Here is an 8,487-nt window from a genome sequence, read left to right as displayed (position 1 = left end):
ACCTTAGCTGCTCACTTTTATCCCTCACCTGCTGTGGGCCTGGGTATGCCCTGAAGGCAAAGCTTTGCTCTGGGCAGGACTCTCCAAATGCCAGAGTTGGAAGGAGAAGGTCATGACTAGAACCCAGCACTGAGCATCAACTTTGTACCAGGAACTTGCTCATGCTTCTGGGGAAATGGTTGGGGAGGACTGGTGTATAAAGAAATGAGGGAGAATGCCTGGCCCTGAGGCAGAGCTCACAGGTCACAGTATCTCTGCAAGGTCCCCAGGGCTCCTGATTAGCTTTGCACTTCTTATGGTTCCCAAGAAGTCCTTGGGTGTCAACCCGCCCAGGGACAACTGTGCTCAGAGGGACGGTGCCAAGCTAACCAAGCCCAAGGGAGATGCATCACTTACTTTGGGGTGAGGGTGGGAGGCACATTGCTCTTACAGAAAGGTAGATACTATGCTTTTCATTTTCATATTGTATTTATTTATTAACAAATATTTATTAGCCACAAATACTATGGGCCAGTCGCTGTGCTCCATTCTGTGTATAACTTGTAGATTTAACAAGAGGCTTTTGGAAAAACAAGAAACCTCACCTCAGTAACTGTCAATTACCAGATACATCCCAATTTCAAGAAACAACACAAGGAGGACATGCGAGTGTTGGAGGTCAGGAGCTGTGGCAGCTCTCTGGGGTGGTGGGGGGAACTTTTCTGGTGCCAACCTGGCTCTCACCAGGCCTCTCTCCAGAGCTGGGCCTTCCACCTGTTCCCCCCCTTAACCAGGATCCAGCTCCAAAGCTGCCTGGAATCCTGCAAATCAGATGCTTAGGCCCTGCCAAAGCCCTATGAGGCCATGTGGGCAAGCCCTGGATGCCAGAGCAGTGTGGGGCCAGTGTCTCTAGATGGCTCCTCCAAACAGCTCCATTTCTGGAAACTGCCCGTGAGTCCTCTCCTACGAAACGTCACACTAGGATACTGAGTGTTCACGGGATTTGATGGACTGAGAGACTCAAAATGGATGACAGTGGAATAGAGTGAATTCCTTTTTAAGATTTATTACATAAGTCGTACATGTTCGTAGTAGAAAAAAATAGATAAGGCAAAAAAAAAAAATAGCTATAACTCCATCACCCAGAGATAAGCACTTTCATCATTTTGGTCTGTAGTGTGAAAAACAGACCTTCTTTCCCCGTACCTGCCTACTGCCCTCCCAACACACACACACCACACACACATATACCACAGTCACACACATATCACACCATACTCACACACCAAACTTACACACTCACACACAACACACACATACACCACACTCACACCCCACACCACACCATGCACACACCACACCACACACACATACTCCACACTCACACACACCACATTATACACAGGACCACAACTCCCCACACCACACCATACACACACACACACCTCTCACACACCACACACATACCACACACATACACCACACACACCACACCATACACGTAACCACACCCCTCACACACACCACCACTCCACACACACATACCACACTCACACACACACCAAACAATACACATACACTACACTCACACACACACCATCATACACACGTACACCACACTCATACACATACCACACAATACACATACAACACAACACACCACACACACCACACCACACACAGGACCACACCCTTCACACCACACCATCCACATGACCACACCTCACAGCCCTCCCACACCACAGCACACACACACACACACATCTCACAAACCACAAACACACACCACACCACACCACACCATCCACATACAAACACCTCACACTCCACACAGCCCAAACAGACTTGAGGCACTGTGTGACAGCCCTGATGAGCCCACCTGCTGAGGAGCAGGGCGTTGCTCAGAGAAATGTGCTGGGGGAAATGGGTCCAGGGAGTGAGCCCCCCACCCTGTGTAGGGACTGGTTTTCAGTGGGACAGGAGTAGAGGCCAGAGGAGAGGCTCGAGAAAAGGAGGCTCCCTCTCTTTTTTGAGACGGAGTTTCGCTCTTGTTGCCCTGGCTGGAGTGCAATGGCGCGATCTCGGCTTACAGCAACCTCTGCCTCCTGGGTTCGAGTGATTCTCCTGGGTTCAAGTGATTCAGCCTCCACAGTAGCTGGGATTACAGGCATGCGCCACCACGCCCGGCTAATTTTGTATTTTTAGTAGAGATGGGGTTTCTCCATGTTGGTCAGGCTGGTCTCGAACTCCAGACCTCAGGTGATCCACCTGCCTCGGCCTCCCAAAGTGCTGGGATTACAGGTGTGAGCCACCTCACCTGGGCAAGGCTCCCTCTCTTGGGGGAAGAGAGCTGTGATTCTCAGGGTGAGGAAGGGAGGGTGGAAACTGGGGCACGCCCTGAGGGGACTGCTTCTCCTGTGAAAGATCCCTTCTGTACCTGGGAAATGTCAGGAGAGGATGAGCTTTCATCTTCATCTTGGACATTGTAGCTCCTCTTATAATCATCCCAGTACCCTTTGAAGAAAGGTTCATCCACTGCCCAGCCGGCTGTGTCATCTCAGAGGGAACCAAAGGGACGGAGCATTGAGGAAAAGGAGCCCTGCTCCCTCCTGCCTCCTCCAGGGCTTCTATGGAGAAGGGCACACAGCCCAGGTCCCTATGAGAGAGCTAGAGCCAGCAGGCAGCAGCCCCAGACAGCAGGGAGTGCTTCCGGCGCGGGGGGGTTGGGGGGGCGACGCAGGAGAAGCAGGAAGACTGAACCTCCTCTGACCCCAGCCCGCTGGAAGAAGTTTCACTTTTGAAAGGAGAAAGAGGTAAAGAAACATGAGTACTGGGCCACCTGTAGCCCACTTGATGCCTCCATGCAAATTAGAAAAAGGCACCCTTCTTCAAGACACTTCCAGCAGACACACATCGTCCTAACATTTGAGAAAACAAGCACTTCACTTTCATCCACTGGAGAACTGTCATGAGAAACTCTCGGTGGTGAAGGGCATCTCCTGAGAAGGAGTCCCATGCCACAGACTGCGTGTGACAGTCCTGCTCACAGGTGTCTGTGAATTTTACAGATGAGGAGGCTGAGCCGAGAGAGTATGGAGAACTCAACCAGGGTCTTACAGCTGGTTAGGGGCGAATTCAGGCTCAGTCAGTCTGACTCCAGAGCCCAAACTTCTCACAGTTAGGTCACTCTGTATTTGCTGGAAATGTTTGTTTCTCTATGATGCCTTCTTCCACCTCACGAAGTCGAATTGGCCATTTCCTCCTCCGTTCCAGGCTGCCTGCTCTTGGACTTTATACAGCTCTCCACCAAAGCCTTGCCCTGCTGAGTGAATTTGGTAAGTTTCACTCTGTCTCTACCCCTCGACTGTGAGCAAATTCTTCAGGGGCTGTTGGGGAGAATGCGGGGTGCCATCTGTGCCCCCACAGTTTGGCACAGAGTCTGGCACAAAGCAGCAGCTCAGGAATAATGGATGAAAAGAAATGAATTTGCACATGAGGGGATTGGACCCACTGCTCTTGCAAGACCCCTCCAGCTCTGACCTTCCGTGAATCCATGACTCAGGGTTGGATTCTTAGACCTCTGCCAATGCTGGGGAGCAGAAACCACAGCGACTGGGCCAGAGCAAGTCAGGATGAAGGGTAAGTGACAGAAAATAGCAATGACATCTGCTCAGGAGATGTCAGAGTGATTAAATGGGAGTTAGTCTAGCATGGAGTTTCTTGGAAGGCTCACATAAGCCCATTAAATCCCACTGAGTGCCCAAGAGTTCCCTAGGCAGAGCAGCTGGAGAAGTTGTCGAGCTCATCACCGACTCTGAAATCCCCCAGATGCTCCTACATTAATAGGTTTTCAGGCAAGGAAGAAAAAAAAAATACCAATGGGCTGTCATTCTGGAATTAGAGTGCATTAACAACACTCTCACTGGGAAGAGGTCTGGGGCTTTTTGCCAGTTTCAATTGTGTCCAAGGATACCCCATGTACATAGGACTTCTGTAGTGAAATGTGAGTAGGAGCTCAGGGGAGAGACAAGACACAGCGAGTGAGGGCCCTGGTTCTATCCCCTTCTGTTCGCTTTAATGAAATGTAACCAAGCTGCCACCATAGACGGGACCCTGCCATAGGGGCAGAGGGAGTTCGGCTGGATCTTGAAGAGCCAGTGCTGTCTCTTGTCACTGGATCTTACTAGGATCTGAGCTAATCTGGGGCAGCTGATATTCTACGACTGGCATTTGATGTTGGATTTAATTTCCTTATAATTCTGTTGATTTCACTCATTGTTTGAAAAAACAATTCCCAATATATTCAAAAGATTTTAAGTTGATCTCCCCCCTTCGTTAATTAACTCAGTCATCCAATACGTTTTTACTGAACATCTGCCATGTGCTCCTGGGCCAGCTCAACATCACCTTCACTTTGTCCTTTTCTTCTTCCAGACTCTTGGCCTTGGCAGGTTGTCTTCACTGTACCAGCAGTGAGCTCCCTGGGCCATCCTAGGCCAGAGGTCCTGAAGCAATCTTTTGCTGGCCTCTGTCTTGTCTGGACCAAAACCCAAGAATCAAGCGGGACTGTGCCTCTCAGAATGTAGGAACGGGGATATTTAGCTGCTGCTTGGGCCTGAGGGGCAGCTTCCTGACATGACAGAACATGCAGGATGGAGACACACTGGGGGCAGGAGGACCTTCAGGCCCTTTGTCATTGCTCTAAGGACTGTCAGCTCAGACTCCACATCTTCTTCCTCGCAGAGGACATAGATAAGTAACGATTGTTACTACTCTTTAGAAAAGAATGACGAAAATATATGAAGAAGATGGTAAAAATCCCCAGTGATTCCTTTTAACATTTTGGTCTTTATTATTTCAGTTTTTAAAAATTCATATATAGACATATACATCTATCTTTACAAATATAGGATTATTCTGCATTCCATTATGACTCACTTTCAAAACATAACTTATTATGACTATTTCTCCATGTCTTGTATTTCATAGTATTGCCTAGTATGGATCTAACAGTATACTTAAGTTATCTCTCTATTGACTCTTTTTTTTTCTTTTTTGATACAGGATCTTGCTCTGTCGCCCAGGCTGGAGTGCAGTGGTGCGATCTTGGCTCACTCCAAAGTCTGCCTCCTGTGTTCAAGTGATTCTCGTGCCTCAGCTCCCCAAGTAACTGGGACTGCAGTCACGTGCCACCACACCTGGCTAATTTTTGTATCATTAGTAGAGACAGGGTTTCACCATGTTGGCCAGGCGGTCTTGAGCTCCTGACCTCAAGTGATCCGCCCACCTTGGCCTCTCAAAGTGCTGGGATTAAAAGCGTGAGCCACCGAGCCCACTTCTATTGACACTTTAAGTTATTTATAATATTTTTTTCTACTAGGCAAAAGATGAATTTTTAAAAGAGATCGTGCACATTTCCTGCTTATTTCCTGACTTATTTTATATCCCTTTTTCCTGTTTTATTCTTCTGTGTTTCTACAGCCTACATGTCAGCCAAGCCAGAATTCTGGAGTCCACCCTGACCCCTGTAAACCAAAACGTGTCTGAGACAGGTCTCAATCAACTCAGAGGTTTATTTTGCCTAGGTTAAGGACCATGACCCATGACGCAGCCTCAGGAAGTCCTGAGAACACGTGCCTAAGGTGGTTGGGTTACAGCTTGGTTTTATATTACACATTTTAGGGAGACAGAAGTTTTTCACAAAGACATAAATTGATACTTGTAAGGTATACATTGATTTGGCCCAGAAAGGTGGGATATCTCTAAGCTGGGGAGCTTGCAGGTCATAGGTGGATTTAAAGATTTCCTGATTGGCAGTTGGTTGAAAGAGCTGATCTTTTCCTAAAGAATTGAGTCAGCAGAAAGAGAGGCATGCATTGAGATAAGGGGATCGGAAGCCAAGGTTCTTACTATGTTCTTGTTATATAGACAAAGCCTCTAAGTAAGCAGTAGATGGTAAATGTCTCTTATGGAACCTTAAAGGCTGTTAGACTCCCTAGAAAAGACCCAAGTAAGGGAAGGAGATTATCTACACAATGCACATTTCCCCAGCAAGAGACCAGCTTCGCAGGGTCATTTCAGGATATGTCAAAGAAATATATTTTGGGCTAAAATACTTAGATTTCTTTCAGGGCCTGCTATCTGTCATGCGATGCTATACCAGAGCTAGGTTGGAATTTGGTATCTTATTGCTACAAATAGTCTGTTTTGTCAGTCTTATGATCTCTGTTTTAATATAGACATTGGTCAGCTGTGCCTAAACTCCAAAGGAAGTGGTTATAAGGAGACATTTCAGACTTCCCTCTTCCTGTCATGGCCTGTACTAGTTTTTCAGGTTTTTGGGGGATCCCCTTGGCCAAGACGGGGGTCCATTCAGTCAGTTGGGGGGCTTAGAATTTTACTTTTGGTCTGCACCCCTCCCTATCTCTAACCTCCATATCCAATCAGTCACAGAGTCTTGTGGTCTCTCTTCCTCTCCAGGTCCTCAGCCCAGCTCAGACCTCAGCCATTGTCTCTGGACCATCACAAAAGCCTGGCCTCCTAGAGATTACCCTCCAAATTCCTCTTCCTCTCCATTCTGAGTCAGCTTGAGCCAGGATGTTACTCAGTTTACTCAGCTACTGTCCTCCAGGGCAGACAAAGAAGCCAAAAGCTCCCAGTCTTGGCAGGGGAGGAGAACAGTGTTTAATGGGGATGACTGGAACCTGTGTTTTCAGGGGGCAGATCTCAGGGGAATCAGGGAGAAACTGATTATAGGCATCAGAAGGAGAAAAGACCTCTGTATCACTGGGTGCTAGTTGGAAGTCCTCAGAGGTCAGGATGCTGACTGGGCTGCCTCTACTGCTGGGAGTGCAGGCGCTGGCCATTTCATCTTGGCCCTTCCACATAGCCCACATCCAGCCTACACATGCTTTAACAGGTTTTTACTCAGGCTGGAGGCCTGGAGCCCAGGCCTTCCCTGGAAAAACTCAGAATGGGATGCTAAGACTTAATTATGGGAAGACGAATGCCCTCAGGCCCCTGGCAGGAAAGGTTGTGGGTGTTTGAGGTTGCCTGCCAGAGCATGCAAACTCACTTGTGAGTTTGGTAATAAATAGCGTGACCCTGGTTCAAGATTTTTCTTTTCTTTTTTTTTGAGACAGGGCCTCATTCTGTCACCCAGGCTGGAGTGCAATGGTGCCATCATGGTTCACTGCAGCCTTTACCTCCCAGGCTCAAGCAATCCTTAGACCTTAGCCTCCTGAGTAGCTGGGACTACAGGCATGTGCCACCACACCTGGTGAATTTTTTTTCTTTTTGGTAGAGACAGAGTCTCCTTACGTTGCCCAGGCTAGTCTCGAACTCCTGGGCTCAAGCAATCCTCCTACTGTAGCTTCCCGAAGTGCTGGGATTACAGGTGTGTGCCACTGTTCCCAGCTTGAGATTTTTCTTTAGTCCTGAGATGTGGCAGTGCTTCTTGGGTGCAGACGCATAGCAATCTTATGTTTTCTTTCTAATCAGGGCTAACTCAGAGCTTAGACCTAAGAAAACCCAAAAGGCCTTGTATTCCAGCCTCTCCATTCTCCACATAATGCTGACTCCCCAGAGCATTCCAAACAAAACGGCCCCTTCACATGCTCTTCGTTTCCTAGAAGTCTTTCTCCATCTTGGCACATATCTTTAGAAAGCTCTTCCTGGAATCTGTCATGCACCGTGAGGGGGAGGTGTTGTTTCATATCTATGCCTTCGCTTTGTAAGTCAGCTACGCCCTTCCCCCTCTTGTGCATCAGGGCAAACGCTTATTCTTTCTTCAAATCCCAGCCCCAGGTCACTTCCTCCATGAAGCCTTCCTTGTGTTCTGCAGAACGAGTTGATTCCATTTCTCCCTTCCCCATCCCACCACCACAGATACTCCTGAGGGTAGTACCCTGGCTGACTCATCTCTCCATCTCTAGTGCCTGGTTCAGGGCTTGGCCAAGAGAGGAGGCATGAATGAAAGAATGAGAAGGGAAGGAAGGAAGACCTCAGACCACTTTATACAGCAATAGCCCCTGTACCACCCTCTGCGATCTGACCCAGGCCCCTGATTTTTCTAAGCACTTTTCTATTCCTGATCTTACTGGATCCTCATGGTGGCCCCAGTGTGGTTTAGGGTAGGGACCCACACCTTGATTGGCAAATGAGGAAGCTGAGGTTCCAAGAGGAGAAGTGACTCGCACAAAGTCACCTCAGAACTCCTGTGGGAAACCCAGAACTGCCTCCTTCCTTCCTCTCTTTGTTTTCCTCAGCTCCTCCCTCTGACTCATTTCCCATAGGGCTATGAGAGCAGAGCTGAAATTCCTGGTGGGATATGAAGGATTTGGGAACCCTGGAAGTCGTTCCTGGGCAGTGAGGTGTGTGGATGCGTACATGCAGGCTTCTCTGTGTGTGTGTGCGTGCCGGGGAGGCTTGGCACTGCCTCCTATGTCTCCCTCCCACCTCCTTCTCCTGGAAGAGGGGATGGGTGTCATGTGTCCCTGCAGTGTCCAG

At 48.6% G+C, this 8,487-nt stretch overlaps 1 long non-coding RNA gene across 4 annotated transcripts in view; it reads left to right on the top strand.

Annotated features, from left to right (window-relative positions):
• Window positions 1-2,695: 2,695 nt before the first annotated feature.
• Window positions 2,696-8,487, top strand: part of LOC106993392 (uncharacterized) — a 42,434-nt gene continuing 36,642 nt past the window's right edge. For 3 of the 4 annotated variants that reach the window (XR_013404192.1, XR_013404191.1, XR_001439618.3), the window contains exons 1-2: window positions 2,764-3,618; window positions 4,414-8,351. This is a non-coding gene — a long non-coding RNA (uncharacterized LOC106993392). Of the gene's footprint in view, window positions 3,619-4,413; window positions 8,352-8,487 lie in introns of all 4 variants that reach the window. The other variant, XR_013404190.1, reaches the window with a different exon arrangement.

The sequence above is a fragment of the Macaca mulatta genome, chromosome 14 (genome assembly GCF_049350105.2).
Source record: "Macaca mulatta isolate MMU2019108-1 chromosome 14, T2T-MMU8v2.0, whole genome shotgun sequence".
Classification (NCBI taxonomy): Eukaryota; Metazoa; Chordata; class Mammalia; order Primates; family Cercopithecidae; genus Macaca; species Macaca mulatta.
Note: the sequence above shows the minus strand (reverse complement) of the source record. Positions and strands in the feature narration are given on the sequence as shown.